Source organism: Mauremys reevesii, linkage group 11 (genome assembly GCF_016161935.1).
Source record: "Mauremys reevesii isolate NIE-2019 linkage group 11, ASM1616193v1, whole genome shotgun sequence".
Taxonomy (NCBI): Eukaryota; Metazoa; Chordata; order Testudines; family Geoemydidae; genus Mauremys; species Mauremys reevesii.
The window spans coordinates 27,930,643-27,950,534 of NC_052633.1; the positions used below are offsets into that span (position 1 = coordinate 27,930,643).

The 19,892-nt window shown below is 42.6% G+C and overlaps 1 long non-coding RNA gene across 1 annotated transcript in view; it reads left to right on the forward strand.

The window, feature by feature from the left end:
* LOC120375027 overlaps positions 1-19,371 on the forward strand; it is a 29,926-nt gene extending 10,555 nt beyond the window's left edge. Inside the window, exon 3 of the long non-coding RNA XR_005586399.1 lies at positions 18,993-19,371. This is a non-coding gene — a long non-coding RNA (uncharacterized LOC120375027). The remainder of the gene's footprint in view (positions 1-18,992) is intronic.
* Positions 19,372-19,892: the final 521 nt, after the last annotated feature.

A 19,892-nucleotide genomic window follows, 5' to 3' on the forward strand; every position in this document is an offset into this window, starting at 1 on the left:
AGTTTCTTCCCGGACCACAAAATAACAGTTGGGGATGTGCAGATGCCTACAGTGATCCTCGGGGACCCAGCCTACCCGCTAATGCCCTGGCTCATGAAGCCCTATACAGGCGCCTTGGACAGTGAGAAGGAACTCTTCAACTACCGGCTGAGCAAGTGCAGAATGGTGGTGGAGTGTGCTTTCGGACGTCTCAAGGGGAGATGGCGGAGCTTACTCACTCGCTCGGACCTCAGCGAAAAAAATATCCCCGTTGTTATTGCAGCTTGCTGTGTGCTCCACAATCTCTGTGAGAGCAAGGGGGAGACCTTTATGGCGGGATGGGAGGTTGAGGCAAATTGCCTGGCTGCTGATTATGCTCAGCCAGACAGCCGTGCCGATAGAAGATCCCAGCGGGAAGCGCTGTGCATCCGGGAGGCTTTGAAAGCTAGGTTCCTCGGAGAGCAGGGTAACCACTTGATTTACAGAGAAGCTGAACCTGAGCCTGTTTCAGTGACTGTTGACTTCGATCTGCGGTTACATACCCCGTTCTCCAGGTTTCCCCCCTTCCAACACACGTTTTAAAATAAAGTTAATGGAACACTGATTATTAACAAAGTTTTCTTTAATTATGAATTCCTGTTCTAGGGTTGAAACATGGATGCAGACTGTGGTGGGTACGGTGTGCACTGATGTACAGACCGCTTCTACACTAGAGGAATGACAGGCTCCTGCTCCTACAGCGGTCTCTGGGGGGAGGACGGTTGCGGGTGGGTGTGCAGGAAGGGGTGGGTTTGCAGGAAGGGGTGAGGGGTGCCGTCTTTGGGACGGAGTTTGGATGCAGGCTCTGGGCTGGGGGTTGGGGCGTAGGAAGGGGTGAGGGGTGTATGGGAAGGGTGAGTATGTGTCCGTGGATGAGGGCTCTTGCTGGGGCTCAGGGCATCGGAGAGGCTCGTGGCTAGGGTGGAAGGGCATGGTAAGGGCAGCCTGCCTTGCCATTTGTGGATGGCAGGCACTAGGACCCTGGGGCGGTATACACCTCACAGACTGACCCGGGGCAGCATACACCTCCCAGACTGACCCTGGTGCCTAGTGACTGCAGTCTGTGTGTGTCCTGCTGTTGATTCTGCCCCCAAGTCTGTACCCTGGTAATGGAGGCTGTCCTATGCAATTAAAAACCCCTCCCCCCTTCACACAAAGTCTTCTGACAAGAAAAACGGGACGGAAACAGTGAATAACAACAAACTACTTTTAATACTCAACTACACAGTGGGGGGATGAAACTTGGATTTGGGACTGGGTGATCCAGGAAGGGAAGCACTTCTCAAAATTTATGGCATCAGAGCTGTGTGGTACATGAGCGCTCTGCTGGGGTGCAGTGACAGTTTTTACGGCCCCTAGCGCCCCTCCTTCTTGTTATTTTGGGTGAGTGGGGGACAGGACTTTGTGGCGGGGGATTGCGGTTGCAGATACAGTGCAGGGGGACTCTCTCCTCCTGCCTGCGGTCCTGCAGAACATCTACAAGGCACCGGAGCGTGTCCGTTTGCTCCCTCATTAGCCCAAGCAGCGTTTGAGTCGCCTGCTGGTCTTCCTGCCGCCACCTGTCCTCCCGTTCGATGTGTGAGCGCTGGTGCTGACATAGGGTCTCCCTCCACTGTCTCTGCTCGGCCGCCTCGGCTCTGGAGCAGGCCATCAGTTCCGAGAACATGTCGTCCCTAGTCTTTTTCTTTCGCCGCCTAATCTGCGCCAGCCTCTGTGAGGGGGATGGCGGGGCAGTTCGTGAAAGAGCCGCAGCTGTGTGATGAGAAAAAGGAAGTGATTTCCTTGAAAAGATACATGTTTGCGAACACTGAACACAGTCTACTCAGTTTCTGTGAACAAGACCATACAGGGAACCTAGTCTCACGAGCTCTCAGGACAAGTTCGAGATTTTGGAATATGCTTTCAGTGGCTGCGGTCTTGCACCGGAAATCGGACAAGCGGAGCGGTACAGCTGAATCCGTTTATCAGCCAGGCCTGGTAAGCCCTACACTATAGGCTGCTTAACAGTTAATGGATAGCTGTGTCCTCCCGCAGAAGGCAATCTGGAAAGCATAAAGTCTGACCCTGTTCCAGCCCCTCGCGGCTGTGCCCGGGAAAGATCACTGTATGCTTTTCCTCTGCGGCCTCCAACACGTGGCTGTTAAACGAAGGTCTTTGCTATGCAAAGTAAAAGTCAAGCATTCACAATAGTAACAGTACACTAATTGCCCTACTTAGATGCAGCAGTCGCCGAACGACATTACCCTGAGGCGGGTCACTCAGAGAGAGAGAGAGAGGATGCTGCGGGAATCCCTGCACAGACCAGGACCGTATGCAGCCATGCTGGTGGAGGCAATGATTCCGCTTTACGTGAGGATGGCCTGGCGCGGAAGAGTGTGCTTCCACGGAGCACCAAATAAGGCACCTCTCCCCAGGAACCTCCTGCGGAGGCTTTCCGAGCACCTCTACGAGAGCTTTGTGGAAGTGTCCCAAGAGGATTTCTCTTCCATCCCTATATGTGTGGACCTTCTTTTTATATAGTTTTATATGGACAACTTTTTAGCTAGTTTTTATATAGTATATATTCCTGTTTTTTAAGAAATAAATGTTTCCATGTTTATAATACTTACCGACTGATCCTTCCCCTGATTCTGAGTCCGTGTTAACGGCCGGGGAGGGTTGGTAGGGGATCTCTGTGAGGGTGATGAAGAGATCCTGGCTGTCGGGGAAAGCGGTATTGTAAGCACTGTCGCCTGCGCCGTCCTCCACAAACCCTTCCTCATCTTCCCCATCGGCGAACATCGCCGAGGAACTGCCTGTCGACACTATGCCATCCTCAGAGTCCACGGTCACTGGTGGGGCAGTGGTGGCAGACCCACCTAGAATGGCATGCAGTGCCTCATAGAAGCAGCATGTCTGGGGCTGGGCTCCGCAGCGTCCGTTTGCCGCTCTGACTTTTTGGTAGCCTTGTCTCAGGTCCTTGATTTTCACACGGCACTGCGTTGTATCCCGGCTGTATCCTCTGAGTGCCATGGCTTTGGAGACCTTCTCGTAGGTCTTTGCATTCCGTTTGTTGGAGCGCAGCTCCGAAAGCACAGACTCATCGCCCCACACAGCGATCAGATCCAGGACTTCACGGTCTGTCCATGCTGGGGACCTCTTTCTATTCTGGGATTGCATGGACTCCTCTGCTGGAGAGCTCTGCATCGTTGCAGGTGCTGCTGAGCTCGCCCCGATGTCCAACCAGGAATTGAGATTCAAACTGGCCAGACAGGAAAAGGAATTCAAATTTTCCCGGGTCGTTTCCTGTGTGGCTGGTCAGAGAATCCAAGCTTGGACTGCTGTCCAGAGCGTCAACAGAGTGGTGCACTGTGGGATAGCTCCCGGAGCTACTAAGTTCGATTTGCATCCACACCTAGCCTAATTCGAGATAGCCATGTCGAATTTAGCGCTACTCCCCTCGTCGGGGTGGAGTACCGAATTCAAACTAAAGGGCCCTCTAGGTCGAATTAAAAGGCTTCCTGGTGTGGACGGTTGAGCGGTTAATTCGAATTAACGCTGCTAAATTCGATTTAAAGTCCTAGTGTAGACCAGGCCTCAGTCCACTGTCTGATCTGCAATCTCAGTAGAAGTAACTCACAAATAATGGATGATTTACTTTAAGTGTTTTGGATGTAATGAGAATTTGTGTATGAAAGTTAAGGTAAATATATGAATCTCCCAGTAATTTTACTGTAGTAAGATGTTTTTAAAATGGCTGACTTAAAACCTTGAATAGCCCATCCAGATCATGTTTTCTGTTTTAAATGAGTGATCCTACTCAGTGTGGCAGTATGTACTATTGACACAGCTTGACAAACTGGAAGTTCAGCAAAATCTGCTTATTCAGTGATATTAGACCTTCCCAGACTGACCAGTATAATACCACTGAATGAATCATCAGGGAAGGCTATGGTAAGAAGTACTTGCTTTGTACTACAGAATATGCTATTTGATTTTAAAAATTGGCTTAATGGTTTTAATTATTTAACAAACGTGTCAAATATGAATGAAAGTATTGTTTCTTTCAAAATTTTGCTACTGAACAAGTCTATGGCCTGTGGGTGATTCTATTCCTTTTTTAATAATATAATTTCATGTCATTATACATAATCCTGGGATACCATTATTAATAATAGGTGCTGTGTTTTCTTCCCAACTACTCTACTACCTCCACATTGTGCCTACATACCTATTACATATGCTATTGTTTTGGACTTGTCATATACCTCTAAAGTGCAAATACAATAAAAATTGTTAATAAAATATATTCATGCCTTCATTGCACACATCACTAGATTCATAGAAGTTAGAGATAAAAATGACCTATTTAGCTCATCTTATCCATCTCCCTCTCTGTGATGGTCTTTTTCCCCACAGTACATTTTCTCATGTTTTGCCCAGTCTAATTTTAAAAGTTCTAAGGGAGGGGGCATCCAATTTCCCACTGCCTCATACATCTTGCTATCAAGAAAGTTTTTCGTAATAGTCAAGCTAAATTTTCCCTTTCTTATTTTAATTTCATTACTCCTAGCTGTATAAGTGTCCTGCACTAAATTCTTCTTTTCCTTCCTGGGCACTCAAGTACCATTGTAGTAAAAGATTACATGGACCAGATGGTTTGACATAGATCAGACTGACAAATATTACCATCTTAGAAATATTTGACAGGTGTTATATCCCTCTTAAGCTGTTGCTTAGGAAACTTGTTGCTTTGTGACTTCAGGGAGCCACGAAACCTGCTTAATTTAGCCCCAGAAACAGACAAACCTTGTTACGTCATCTTGTCTATACCCCTGCCAGTAGAGGTTTGTTCTCTACAATTTATTTGAGAGTATGTTGTGCAGTCTAGGTTTAAAAGACTCATGTACTAGAGTTCCCATGAAATACCCTTTTAAATAGAGGTGGTAAATAACATGGGATAAAAAACATGTCTTCACAACCTATAACTGCAAATCAAACATATTTTTTTTCTGTGTAAACACTGTCGACCTTCTTGCCTTGTTACCTGCTTCTTGTTTGTAATTTGTTTACTTTTGAAGCCATAAATACTAGTAGAGCCAAACTGCATTCCATTTACTAGGTCTGTTGTTTAAAAGCCCCAATTTCTGCCCCATTAGCCCCCAATGGATGTAGAAGACTATATATTCATTGGAACTTCTGTTGTAGCAGGCTGAGGTAATAGCTGGCCACAAAGAACTCCAGAGAAGTGGATGTGTCTCACTCCCTCTCCCTGTCCAAGCACCCCCACCTAAAACTGTGGAGCCATAAACACACAAATTTCACGAGGAAGAGCTCTGATGTGGTAAGATGAAGATTCTTTGTTGACTCAACCCAATCTTTCCATCTGACAGAATTTTGGCCAATAGAGTATGTTTGCCATCCCTTTCAAATTCATCTGAGCCAAAAAATAGAGGGAATAATATGGCCCTAAGTCTTATGTTTCTATGTAATATATCAATAGGAATATGTTTCTTTTCATGCAATGGTTCTCCTGATAACACGTCCATGCCTTTTTATCATGCAATGGTTCTCCTGATAACACGTCCATGCCTTTTTAAAATTCCTTGCTTATTTTTGAGTTTTCTCACTGTATTGCAATGTCTTAATTTTTCTTTTTTAGATATTTGCTTCTTTAATGCTGTGTTAAATTTTCTGGTGTATATTTATAACATGCATTGGATTTCTAATTCCTTTGATAGTTTATATGAATAGCTAGGCAATTCAGGTTTAACCAAGCTATTACAAAACAGTGGCAGTCTGGGTTGGTTTACAGAGTAACTACTTCCTGTTCAGTGTGATATTACTAATTAACATTTTTGTAGTCAAATTCAGTTTTGAAATAGATTGAGGAAAAATTAAATCTTTCTACTTCATGGATTCTATTTTTTAAAATAATTATTTAAATCCTACTGAATTTAACAAAAATGCTACCTTTTTACACAGCTTTATGACATCCTATAGAAATTAATAGAAAATTATGTCAGTGCTATAAAATTCTATATTATTTTTCAAAAACAAACATCCCTGCCTAAATTTATGAAAAGATTAATTTCTAAAGGTTTTTACAATAATTTCTATAGAACTCTGTTGGTTTCACCCCAGCTAAATTCTGTAGATCTTCTAGATGGCTTTTCAGCTTACAGATTTTACCACGTTAAAAGAAAATGTCAATTAAAATGATTATTTTAATGAAATGTTAAGAAAATTCATCTGTGTATACCAGTTACCCTGTTGTTCCCTTCCCGCCAAAATTCCTCAAGGCAGAGGGTAGCTGGTGCCATTTTATTTCCCCAACAACAAGCCTATGTAAATAGGAAAAGCACAAACACGCTTAAGAAACAACAACAAAACCTTACCATTCCTATCAGGATTTGGGCTTAGGGGGGTTGTTTACCATGAGTATTCACCAACACAGACATATCATATCACTTCTAAGTTCTGGCCACAGAACAATTATGTGAGGAAAATTTAAATAATACTTCTCAGATATTGCCTATATTTGACTCCAGAGTCATTTTACTTCTCTCATTTTACTTCTTCTTTCATTTCCTTAGGATTATCACATATGTCATTTCTAGGATTCTCAATGTTAGGCCTGATATTTGTTTCCAGAAAATGTACTTAAGAATTACAGATCTCTTCCTGTTAATTGCTGTTTTCTGGCTATACTGAAAGGAAAGGAAATGCTGGATATGGTTTAATGAGGCCGCAACTTTATTATTACATGTCTGGGACTACTCAGCAGATAAAAGTGTACAGTGCAGGTAACTTCATGATAATTTCAATATCTACCCAGGGGCTTCTGCCAGCTCCCCGCCCCCCCCCCCACCTTTTCCATCCTGGTGTCCAGCCAACCAATTGTTGGGACCGTACCATTTCTCCCTCAAATGAGGGTTAAGGTGGGCTATAAGAAAGTGGGGGGTTGGCTCCCTGCTGTGCCAGTCATAGAAATCCGAACTGCTCCACCCGCCGCATTCCGCTTCTTTAAGAAACACCTCCTTGAAGTCTTTTACCAAGCCATTTATCTGGTCACTGTGTCCCTTCCCTATGGAGTACTTGCACTGGACATCTGCACCACACTTCCCTAATGAGTTGTGACATTATCGCCTAACTCCTTCCCTACTCACCATAACAAAGCCCCCCCTGAACCTGCTGTGGGGAAGGCAGCCCCCCCAAGCCCCCACTCATACTCCACTTTGGCCAATCTGGTGGTGAGGAAAAAATTCCTTCCCAGCCCCCCTAGAAAGAAGTGGCTAGCGTGATGATCACTGCAGGTCCCGGCCAAGCCTGGTATTGTGCCACTTCCAAGGGAAGAGAGGGTGCGGGTGCTGATCTACCTGGTCTGGTGAAAAAGGGCTTCTCCTGCTGGGCTTGCCCCTTATCAACTCCCCATCTCTTCTGGTCCCTGGGAGATAAGTCAGCATCGCCATACTGACCAACTCAACATTTACAGCAGCTTCTGTTCCTCTCTCACTCCCCCCCCGGAAAACCCTTTACCCCTTCCCCCGGCAAGCCAACCCACCCCCACTTAAGGTGTGGTCATTTCTCTCGTCATATCTGCCTACACTCCTATCTGATTATATTTCCAGCCCATTGACATCTTATTCATTGTTTTCTAAATTGCCTTCTTCAGAATTTGCTCCTAATTCACCTATCCCTTTATATTCTGCCTATCTAAATTCTCTTAAACTGGATAATTTGTTATACACTTTCTGTCATAAATTATTGTATAATGGATGGTGCACAGCAACATTGTGGGTGAAATGATCCCTACCTGTATATAGTATATCCAATACTAAATTTGTGAAGTTTTGGGATATTTCTAGTTAAAGGTCATTACAATAATGCGAATTACTATGTAACCCTTCTGCCAGTCAGAGCTGGCAGCCACAACGGCTGGGTTCAGTATCTAGGGATTCCTTTTCAACAATACAACACAAAACCACCTTGAGCCCCCACCCAGTGACCTGGGACAATTACACACCGCCTCCTGGGCATCTGCAGAATTCACCTCCCACCCTGGGTCGAGTCGGGGTAAGGAGGCACCTTACTCGCTCCACTGCTCAGGCACTGATTCACTGCCCCTCTATGCAGGGCTCTGCTCTGGCCAGGGGCGGCTCTAGAGATCACGCTGCCCCAAGCAGCGCGGAGCGCTGCGCCGCCCTTCCCCGGTCCCGCGGCGGGTCCCCTCTTCCCGCGGCTCCGGTTGAGCTCCCGCCGGCATGCCTGCGGCAGGTCCACCGGAGCCCGGGACGAGCGGACCTGCCGCAGTCATGCCTGCGGGAGCTCAACCGGAGCCGCGGGAAAAGGGGACCCGCCGCAGTCTTGCCTGCGGCAGGTCCGCTCGTCCCGGGCTCCGGTGGACCTGCCGCAGGCATGCCGGCGGGAGCTCCACCGGAGCCAAATGCCGCCCCCCGGGAAACGGCCGCCCCAAGCGCCTGCTTGGCGCGCTGGGGTCTAGAGCCGCCCCTGGCTCTGGCACCTCCGTCAGCCACCCCTCCTGCTGGCTGCTCATCATACCTCACCACCTGCTACACCAAGATGTCTTCAGTACCCCCCAACACAGCTTGCAGTGATTTTAGATGTTAGTGGGGGAGCTACTAGGCAATCTCTTGCATCAGAGACACCATCCCAAAGCAGGTCTAATACTTAGACCTAGGAATCAGTATTTTCAGTCTCCAGCCTGTAACAAGACTCTCAATTGAGTCTAAATTAGCTCTGTTATTACACAGTGGAGAGAGGAAGGGTTGATGGTGTCTAGTGGCCTTAGACAAGGCCCACACCACCAGGTACAGGTACCTCTCCCCACCTGCTCTCCACTCACTGGCCTAGCAAGTGCCATCCCTCAATTGGGGAATGCCAAGTACAGTTCTGCTGCCCTTGATTCACACAACACAGATAACAGCCATTTATTACTCCTGCCCCAATCGGAGACTGGGAATCCCACACCACCCAAAAGTGACCATTTGGGCAAGTAATCCCATCATGTTGAGCACGTAGGCAGGGTGGGCGTGCCCACACAAATGAGATCAGCTCCTGAAGTTCTTTTCCACAGCTCACCACTAGATGTCAGGGAAAAGCTCATTCAGACTCTGCTTACAACTATAATACAAAAGACAACAAATTCCTAATAACACATTTCAGTTTCATTTGATAAGGCAGAAGATGTTATTTTTCTAAATATATGTAAAAATAGGAACTGTGGGCTAGACTTGGATTGTGAACTCTTTTGGGAAGGGATCACCTTTTAATCTTGTTTGGATAGCACCTTGCTCACTGGTGTCTTGGTCCATGACTAGGGCTGTCAGGTATTATGATAATATAATATAATATAATATTCTCCCATTGCTCTGCAGCTTCTTTAACCATTTATACCAGTGCACAGTGAATGCAAAGTAGGTTTATATCGTTACCATTCTGATTTGGCATTGTTTTAAACTCACTGTGCATTGGTGTAAATGAGTGCAAAAGGTGCAGGGTGATGGAGAATCAGGTTCATTCTCTGCTACACTCAAGTGATCAGAAAATTGTTTTTCATTTTAAAGTTTTCTGATTCTGCAGTTTTCTCTTTTGTTTTTTTGCAAATGCCCTTAACCATTTCCTCTGTCTCTAAAACAGCCACTCACTGAGACATTTTGCTTGCAGCCTGGAGGAGTAAGCTATTAGTGAGCATATGCAGAGTAATTCTTGATTAATAAACAGTTCAGCTGTATACTATGTTCAAAATATCTTTCCCTACTGTGACACTCCTACAGTTTTGCAAAAATTGCAGCTGTAGTTGGTCTCAAAAGCACTTTTTTGCTTTAGGGCCTCAAACTTGCTGCACACAAGAGGGCCACACATTTTAAAACTGTTCCTCTAAGGACCTTGCCTCCGTTTTCTGATCTGGTCTTAGAAGCAGTGGTGCTTGTGAATGAGCTCTGTCATTGCACAATAAACTAATTCCGATAGATTTATTTTACTTTGGATTCATATATGTTTTGCTGTTGCTGTAGCAAAGTTTTGTTTAGTGCACTTGATACTTTACAACAAAATTATAAACAGGCCTGAGATATACAAATAGCAGAAAAGACTTCCTCTGGCCCTTCCCCACTCACTAACAAATCATTTTAGTAACAATGCCTTATTCAGAGCCCAAATGGTCCTGGAATTTACACCAAACTGATTTACTGGGAGTCTGTTTTATGTCATTTTGAAGACCTGTGATTTAATCAGTGTGGCCTACTGGCCGCACCTGAACCCGTTGATTATATTCTGCAAGCCATGTGGACTTCTTTCCCCTTCACTTTTCAAGCTATCTAGTAGATTCCACACAGGAAAAGAAAGATTAATGGCCACTGGCATAGACATGTAGCCCAGCAAGCATAAAATCCAGGGCTGCTAACAGGCTCTACAGTCCAGAAATAACATACTGTAGCAGCTCAGGGAGGGAGTAGTACTGCACAAAATCTCCATTCACAGCATACTGGATAGTTACCCCAACCCCATCTTCCCTTTTCCACAATGCTGAGTGGGAAAGGGCTCTTTTAATATGGGCAATTCCATTTCTTAAGAAGCTTTTTGGTACCAACGTTGTGTGCTTTTTTTGCGTTTGCCTGCAGATTTTACAAGCCTATACCCCACTGCACTCTATGATTTTGGAGTGACTTGTGGGAAACGGAGCAGCTTTCAATCTCTATTATTTTAAATGGAAAAGGAGAGAAAGGAAACCAGCAAAAATTGGAACATTTCTTTATCTTGGCAATTTTGATCATAGAAATTATTTTGGCTCCAAGCCTGGCACAACATATACTGCAGGAGAAGATGAACTCATTCCTTACCCAGGTTCTTTAATTCCCAAATAAAATTAAGCTACTGCTGGCATTTAATTTTAAACCAGGAGACACTTTCCTGCCTTTGATTTCAATGGGAAAGGAAGCACCTCTGAGATTCACACAAACATACCTCTCCAATGTAACCTTTTCACTCAAACATTCCTCATCCTACTCCCAAAGCTACTGGCTTTACACAAAAATTTGGCACTCTCTCATTTTTAGTGGCAAAATGATTTACATGACAAATAAAGAAACATGAAACTGAGGTTGTAGAAAATGTTCTTTATAACTAAAGAATTTACTTCTTCAGCATTTTAAATATCCTGCAGGAATAATTATTTTTGACCCTCATTCTTGAGGTTTGTCATCTGCTGCATCCTGTATTAGGTTCTTGCCAGGCTGAGTAACATGCACACAGATCTTGGAGAAGATTCAGGCTGAATCAGGATTGTTTCCCCCTCTTCCACAAGTCCCACTTACCTTTATTTTTCTGTTGGAGCAGGTTGCCTACAACTCCTTCCTCACCTGATGGCTCCTCCCTCAGTCCTCTTGGGGTGGAGCTGAGGAGGAAACGGCTAGTAGGCTGGCTGCTCAACCCTCCATAGGAAATGTCCTCAATGGAGCTGGAGGTCTGCAGCCATTAAGCAGCTTGGGGATTAAGAAATACCCTTCTAGTCCCACTGCTGCCCTTACTTAACCTGAGTCTGGGACCTGGGCAGCCCAGCCTGCACCAAGGTAATGGGAGATATTTCCAAGTTAGTATGGAAAAAATCAGTTAGGATATTAGTCTGTCCCTCTGTTAATCCAGAATTGTTCTCTACAACAAAGCATTAATATTACAACCACAGTCTGAAAAATGATTATTTAAAAAATGGATCCTTGTTGCTTCATTCAGCTGCTTCTTATTGTACATGTCCTCTTGCTCACATCTGAAAAGCTGATTACCAAAACCTAGTTTTCTTACTATATTAATTGCTTGTTGTGGTCAACTCCTTCACATAGCCAGCACAAACAGGGAGGAGAAAGCTGTATTTTGACCGATTCGTGCACTGTTAACCAAACTGCCAGCTGAGTTCCAATTCCAAAATCTTTATTGCTGGTAGGGATGTAGCAAGCAGACAGAACACAGCTTTAATTTTGAGAGAGCATGTTAGACATTGACAGTCCATTTTATGATATATATTTGACATAAAGTAGTTAGTTAAAGATTTACTGCTCTTTCGAAACAAAGGAAAAGCTAAGGGAAATATGAGAAAGTCATAACAATAACTTCTTTATTTACTTTTTTTTTCCTGCATCGCCTCTCCTCTTCTCCCCAGGAACTATTCTCTGCCTCCCCTAGAAATTAGACAAGTTTTATTACTACAATGTCTGCTCCTGCTAGATAAGTCTAATTCCTGGCAACACACAATATGTATAAAGGTCAACAGAAAATGAAGGTCACAGCTCCACTGTCAATAATTTTTATAAAACAATACTTAATTCTTCATTTCATTTAAGAATTTGAGAAAAGGTCAAAAGGTTACCCCACTGTGACACAAGACGAGAAGTTATGTATCATTCAAACAGGAAGTATTTTCTATTAATATTGTAAATTGTATTATCTGAGACTTATTTTTAACTATTTAGCCCTTTGGTATCAGGGCAATTAGGAGTTGCTGTATTAGATCCAATATGTTTTATATTGCTACATAGTAAGGGGAATCCTGATTTATCACATTAAAAAGATGATCTTCTCCTGAGCATACAAAGAGCTTTAAAAACATTTCCATTATTGTTGTAGCGGAAGAGAGAGACTGATAACGCACACCTTCCCAGAGCTGTTAGGGCCTCTCCTTGGACTATATGCTGTGCAGTGTGTATCCTCATGTAACAAAAAGATTAAGTTTAGTGAATGGATCCAAAATATTAAGAAAAACAATCTTAGGGCAACCAATATATACAGTAACAAATTTTGCCAAACCGGTTATACTAGACAAAGAACTGTTTTCAGGTTTGTTTTTAGACTTTGGTACACATCCAGACAAGAAATAGAAAATTAACCTCTTTGTAATTAGAGTATGAATGTGAGACGTTAACACTATTGAAGTTAATGGGAGTTTTGTCATTGATTTTAAGAGGGCCAGGATTTCACACTGTCTCTCTTAACAGTAATGCAAAATTAATCAGTGCTATATATTGAGAAATCTTAATCAGATGGTTCAAAGATACCCAGCTTTTGTGGGAAGCTACTTTCTTTTTTTCTCTATTAATACCCTGGTTAAAGCCCTGAGCTATGCAGAAATGTGACTTAAATGTGATACCTCTAGTATCCTGGCTAAATGCCACTTTACATAATTACAATCTACCTACCTAAATCCCTTCTACAATTTAAACTGGCTACAATACTCTACATCATCTTTTTTGCTTCTGATATGCAGTGTTGCTGAAGGCAGCTAAACAACCACTGTGTTCCGTCCCAGAAATGGCTACATTTCAGTAGGAGAAGCAGTTTTTGTGTGTGCAAATAGTAATGCAGGTCTACATATATTGTACAGAAGTTTGAAAAAAATCATATTGCCATCATTGGGCTAAAACTCCAATCCCATAGACAAACTAACAAGATCACAAGAAGTACTCCTATAAGTGAAATTCTTTTCACAGAGCTGCTAGGTACTCAGTAGTTTTGAAGATCAGGTCACTTATTTAACCATCTAACTCCAGATTTAGTAGTTTAACTTTAGGCACCCAGTTTTCAAAACCTTGGCCTAAAGTTATAGAAAACACACATTTTGAAAGGAAATCCCACATCATTTCAAGTTGCTTCCTGTTTTATTTATTGTTGACAATCATTTTGACTATTACCCAGGTTTTAAAAGGCAAATCACACATTTGGGTGTTGGCAGATTGAGATATATGAAGAGAGGGACTCCAGTGCAAAACAATGCATAGTGCATCAAATATGAAGATCTAGAAGACAGAGAAAACAGAATTTATGTCCCAATATGTCTCTTTCTTTCTCTCTTTCGTGTATAATATTTTTATTATCTTTTTTCCATTCAAAAATAACTAAAACACATTGGGGGAAAAGATAAAAGAAAATAAGCTATTACAATATAATCACTGTTACTTAATATCTATAATTTACCCTCTTTGAAAGGTAAACAGAAATAGCTAAGTCTCTGGTCGGAAGGGTTAGTAATCATGAAGTACAAGATTCTACTGGGAAAAAAATGTACATTAGACCCTGATGATGCAGTTAAGCTGAATGTAGGGAAATTCTCAATGGGGCTCTGCATAGGCACAGGGTCCACCTGCACAGAGCTGGCTGTAGAATCAGAACCTCAGTCTATGGCAGGCACGGAATGCTTGTCACATATGGAATGTGTTTGATATTTGTCAGTCATTTATTATGCAGTTAGTGATGGATAGTTCTGGTTCTCTGGAGTGAACACTGATTCAGTGAGGCCTCAAGATTGAGAAAGTTCCATAAAACTTGATGTGTTGTCCCTGGAGAGAAACTGTCCCTAGTTTACATTTAGAAGCAAAAATGGCTCATCTATTTAAACCTTGTGGTGTGTGATTATCTTAATTTCTTTTAGGTCAAATGTGGAATCCACCAAGGGCTGACAGGGCTTGTAGAAGTAACCACCCGACTAGGGAAAATGGAGAGTACTTAACCTTAACATTTGTATTCTGACCACACAACTGATATGTTGACCACACAACAAAGGAGGTTGGCTAAAACCAGGATAATCACTTTTCTCCAGCTCCTCAAGAGGAGGGGAGAAGCTCATGTTTGGGGGATGGAAAATCCCCAAATGCAGGTCAAAGAAACCAAGGTGTAGATGCTAGCCTTTAAAAGCCAGCAGCGGATGGGTTAGATTGCATGCTTTCAAAGCAGTGGTACCTGGTTTAGCTGAGGACCAACCAAAGGCAAAACAAGCTTACTTGGGAGAAGAGAGAAAGAACTAGAAAGGCTCCATGATTGGCAAATCAAGCCGTGAGCAGCAGGAGGAGGACCCTAGACTCTCCCAGAGGACTTTGATCCCAGCTCAGAGAATGCTTGGGACTGGTGAGGAAACTGAGGCAAGGAAATGCATGTAGGTTTTATTATTTTTGGATAGATCTGTGTATTTCTCATGCAATTACATAAACAGCAATGGTGTTTTAGAATCCTGTGCAATGTCTCTCTGTGTGTTATATGTTACACCTATCATTTGCCCTTGAAGAGTAAACCAGTGGATCCAGAATGCCTATAGGACTGGATTTCTGGGAGAAGGTGTGTTTAAGCTTTTGGGGAGTTTTAAGGGTAAGCACTGATAACAGGGGCCAGCCAGTTGGACTGTGGGGCCACAACACTCAGTAGGGGGTACTAAATAGGAACTGCACCCCAAAAATGTGCCTAGGGACCCCAAGACAGGGGCAGTGCCTGGACTCAGTTCAGACTTGGTTCAGACTCAGGAGGGTTAAAGAACATGGGATCCAACAATTGATTCCCTCACAGCAGTCTGGTGAATGGCCAAGAGGGAGTATTTAAGTAGACCTGTCACAAATGCCTTCCTCCTTTCTTTCAATTATTTCTTTGTCCCATACCTAGTAGTTTCAAGACTTGATTTATGTACTTTCATTTTCATCTGCATCTCAAGAGTAGTGTTGCTTATATCTAGCTAAGCCAGTTTATTTATAATTCAATCTTGCCTTTATCCTACAATAATGCAACAGTAACTCCTATAACAGATGAACATTGATTCCTATCAAGTGACAGGAGTATTACCTTGTTCCATATCACGTGCCTGGGGCAAGGAGATAAAAATCAGTCTCCTATCTGTGTTCTTCTGTGGTGCTCATATTACAAATACAAAAAGAAAAATATAACATTTCCACATTCTTTAGAAAAAAGAACCAGAATTCAGGAAACAAAATTAAGGCAGATATTATGTCTTTACTTTAACCTGGTGTGTCACATACTTAACCATACTTTTTAATGTCCATTGAAATGCTCTAAAAATTTCTCCCAAGTTCTGTGTAACAGAGTAAAACAATTGTAATTATTTTATTGTAAAAATAACGACTTTCCAAAACAGACACCCTCACATCACCTACACTCTGTCCACTAATCTTTTTTTGGTGGAATTGTTCACAATCCACCAAAATTGAGCAGCTTTCAAACAGCCATCTTTTTCTACTTAAAATCTACCATTTTTTTTTCTTTTTACCTGAATGTAGACTTTCCCCCCAAACCTAAACTGGTTTAAAGTTCAGGACACGCAATATTCAGTCCTAGATCAAGGATTATTTTAAGATCAGCTATCTTATGAGCTACTAGGATTAGAAGAACAAGTCACATAGTCTTTGGAGAGTTGAGATTTCCCCTCTTCTAATGTTATAAAGTTTGTTATCCTATCCCTGGGAGTTTGTAACTAGCAGGACTTAATATTACCATACCGTATTATATAGACAATCTAGTTTATATAACTTCTGGAGGTTTTAAAAGTGTTCTTTTTTTTCCCCTGTCACCCTGTGTATAGCCAAGGCTACAGGAATACAGCACATAAGACAGGTATAAATAAATAAACATAAAAAGTCTAAAAAGTGCCTAAAATAACTTTTTAAAATGTGGTATAAACAAAACCCATTCTTCTGCCTTTGCAGCTATCACTAAACTCCATCTGTAGTGATATATTATTTCCATAGTAAGAAGACTACCTCAAGTGGGGGAAGAAAAAACCCAAACAAAACAACACTGCAGAGCCAAACAAGCTTCCTTAATAACCAAACAAAATAATAAAAAATATATGGGATACATAAAATCCGAGATAGCATGACATATGGCTCTTATTGCCACCTGTTTAAGAGGAGCTGCATAGTTTCTTTGCTGCCAATTATGGTCAACCCATCCCAAGTTTTCTGAATAATTAAAAAATAAACTATGGTAAATAGCACCTTTCATTTCAAAGTATGCTTAAGGAAATGTGAATTCCTTTGAAATTGGAATCATCTTGTCCATCATGTATTTCCATTCAGGCATTCACTGTCAGTTTGAATAAATTACATAAACCAAGGTAAAATTCTCCTCACAGACCACATGTTTTCAAGGCTGACGTACCCTCTCTATACGTGTGAATACCCACTGCCCTAAGTATACAGAATAAAAAATAGTTTAGAAATAGTGCTGTTGTCTTTCTTTAATAATAGTATCTGGAACCATATATTGTCCTATAGAGAGCAGATTAGTACTTAAGAGCTCTACCAGGTGACTGACAGAGAACTTGGATCTCAGTCAGCATCTGTGGACATTTCATACTAACACCTGATAAATTTAATAAAAACCTATGGACTCAAAGTTGTCACTTCAATAAGGATGACTATATAAAATCCACTATTTTTTTTGCTTCCCGGGTACACACCTGAATGAAAAGAAAGTAGCCTATTTTCTGTCTCCATCTGCTGGTAGGAGGTCATATTATCCATATAGCAGTGCTGGGATTGATCTAAGATACTAGAGTTAGTTTTTCCATTGCAATGAATGCCTGCCAATATTGGCAAAAATAAATTAAAGCAAGAATGTACATATTTTACCTTTTAGCAACACACACTATTTTTGCATTGGTGGTATTTAGTTTGCCCACACATTTAGCATATTATGTGACACTGTGTGCCAACTTCACTGCAGTCACTTCATGTATTAGATTTGAAGGGGTTAAATAGTTGCTTATATTTGGTGCTATTTTGTCCAGACATCCTACAAGTGCACATAATAGTTTGGTTTTGAAACTTGTGCTACATGAGAATTATAAAGTTGGGAAGAATGTAAGAGGAGGAACCTAATGATAATATATCAGGCCCACTATTGCATTCATGGATCAGGTAAGGCGTAGGCTCATAGGTTAAATGCAGCAGTGTGGAGTTAGACCCTAGGTGAGGGAATAAACACTAATCTCTTCCTGAAACTTGGTCATGTTTTGAGAGACACAATAGGAATGCAGGAAACCGGGTAATGCTTTACCATGAATAGTGTGATGTTGGCCCTTGAATAGGGTTGCCAACTTTCCAATTTCTGGACACTGGACACCCCTGCTCCATGCCCTCCCACAAGGACCCACCCTCAATTCACTCCTCCCTTCCCTCCACACCCAGGCCAGGGACCACTGCACTCTCCCCACCCCACCAGCTACCTGCAGTGGGAAGTCTCCTTCCACTGCACCTGCTCCCCTGCGACATGTTCAGCCCGTCCCCAGCAGCTGGGCCTGGGTGGGGGGTAGGCTACTGCCACTGCCTCCTACAGCCAGGCTCTCTCTCAGGCAGCCTAGCAACTCTCTGACCCATTTCTGGCTGACTCTGGCAGCTGGGCTGGGCAAGGAGTGGAAGGGATGGGATCACCCCTTCTCACACCAGCCGCTCCACTTGGGGTCAGCGTGAGAGCCCACCAGCCTCCCAACCACTGTGGTGGCTGCCTGTGAGAGAAAGTGTGAGCCTGGCTGTGGGAGGACAGAGCCCCTCTCCCTGCCCTGGCAAGTCAATCTGGGGGTGGGGTGGGGTGGGGCACATGCCCCCACATGCCCCACTAGCTCCTGTAGATGGCAACCGAACTTCTGGTGTCCAGTATTTCTTTTAGACCCGATATCTGGCAACCCTACCCTTGAACAGCTACTCAGCCAGTATTCCTCACTGATAAAATGTTGTCCTTTGAACAGAAAGAAGCCAGAGTTCCTTAGGCTACTGAATAGCATATGGTTGACACTCCTCTCCCCCATAATAGCAATTCAGCGAACACTTGCAATATATACCATCATATGCTGTTTTAGTTACAGAACTGTTAAACAATGATGACACTGAGATTCTGCTGGTATCAAACTATTGTAAATAAGCTTGATGGGCAGTTAAAACAGACAGACTGTATTACATCTCCCAACAATTGTTCTTTCCTTCAACTCTTGGGCAATCTATCAGTTTCTCAAATACCGTAATAATGAAGTTTCCTGTTACTGTTTACCTGTATTCCTTCTGTAGCATTACAGTACATACAATTTTATTATGTGTGCAAAACTTCAATACACAAGAACATCCACACTATTTGTAACAATAGAGTAGAATGATACCCTAAAAAAGCCATACTGAAGTATTGTGTGTTCTCTTCCTTTATTTTCTTATACACAGATGGCAGAAAAGAGGAAGTCTCCAACATGCTGGTTCAGTCTGCCCATGTGTGTGGAAGAGGGTTGAATGCTGCCTTGGTCACTGTCACCTTGTGTGATTCTCTGGATACTTCTGGAACCCTCTAGAATTCCATTAGAGCTCCACGTAGAAAATTTCTCCTTGACATTTTTATACATTGGGCAGATCAGCAAAAAGTGCTGAGCAATTTTTTCCACTGATGATTTCAGAATACAAAGTCATGTCATTGCTAGATTTACGCTGATAACGCTACTTAAGCACCATACTCTAGATAATCTTTGAGCATTTGTGGTTCCTGCTTTGAACTGCTCAAGTCTAATTAACAGATCTGAGTGATGGATAAATTGCTAATAAAATTCAAATGTCAACACTATAAATTGACTGTAAAACAAGAACAGCAGTGTTTTAGTGAAATGGTAGAAGTGATACGCCCAGCCAAATGGTTCTGGATACCTTTGTTTAGAGCTCAAGAAAGGAAGCTTTTTAAAAACCCTTTCTACACCCTACATTGAAATAATTAAGGGCATGTTTATATTGGCGGGGAATGAGGGATGAGGAAGCTAACACTGATTTTAATACTGGTGATAAAACAGTGGTAGTTGGGGACTGAGCAACAGAATGCCCATTACATAAGTGGTTAAAAAGATCTGCCTGCACAGTTAACAGTTATATTATTCTTTGACTATTATTCTTTGCTTTATTTATGTACCAGAAGCCCATTAAAGGGTTCATTGCCCTTGCAGAACAGATGCTGTTTCTTTTAAGTGGTCAAGTTCAGTCAACTGGAATTTTTGAAATGTTTCATTAGAAAGTATTGATCACAAATACTTTCAACATCTGAAGCACCTTACATCCAAAGATCTCTCAGTGCTCAACAAATGT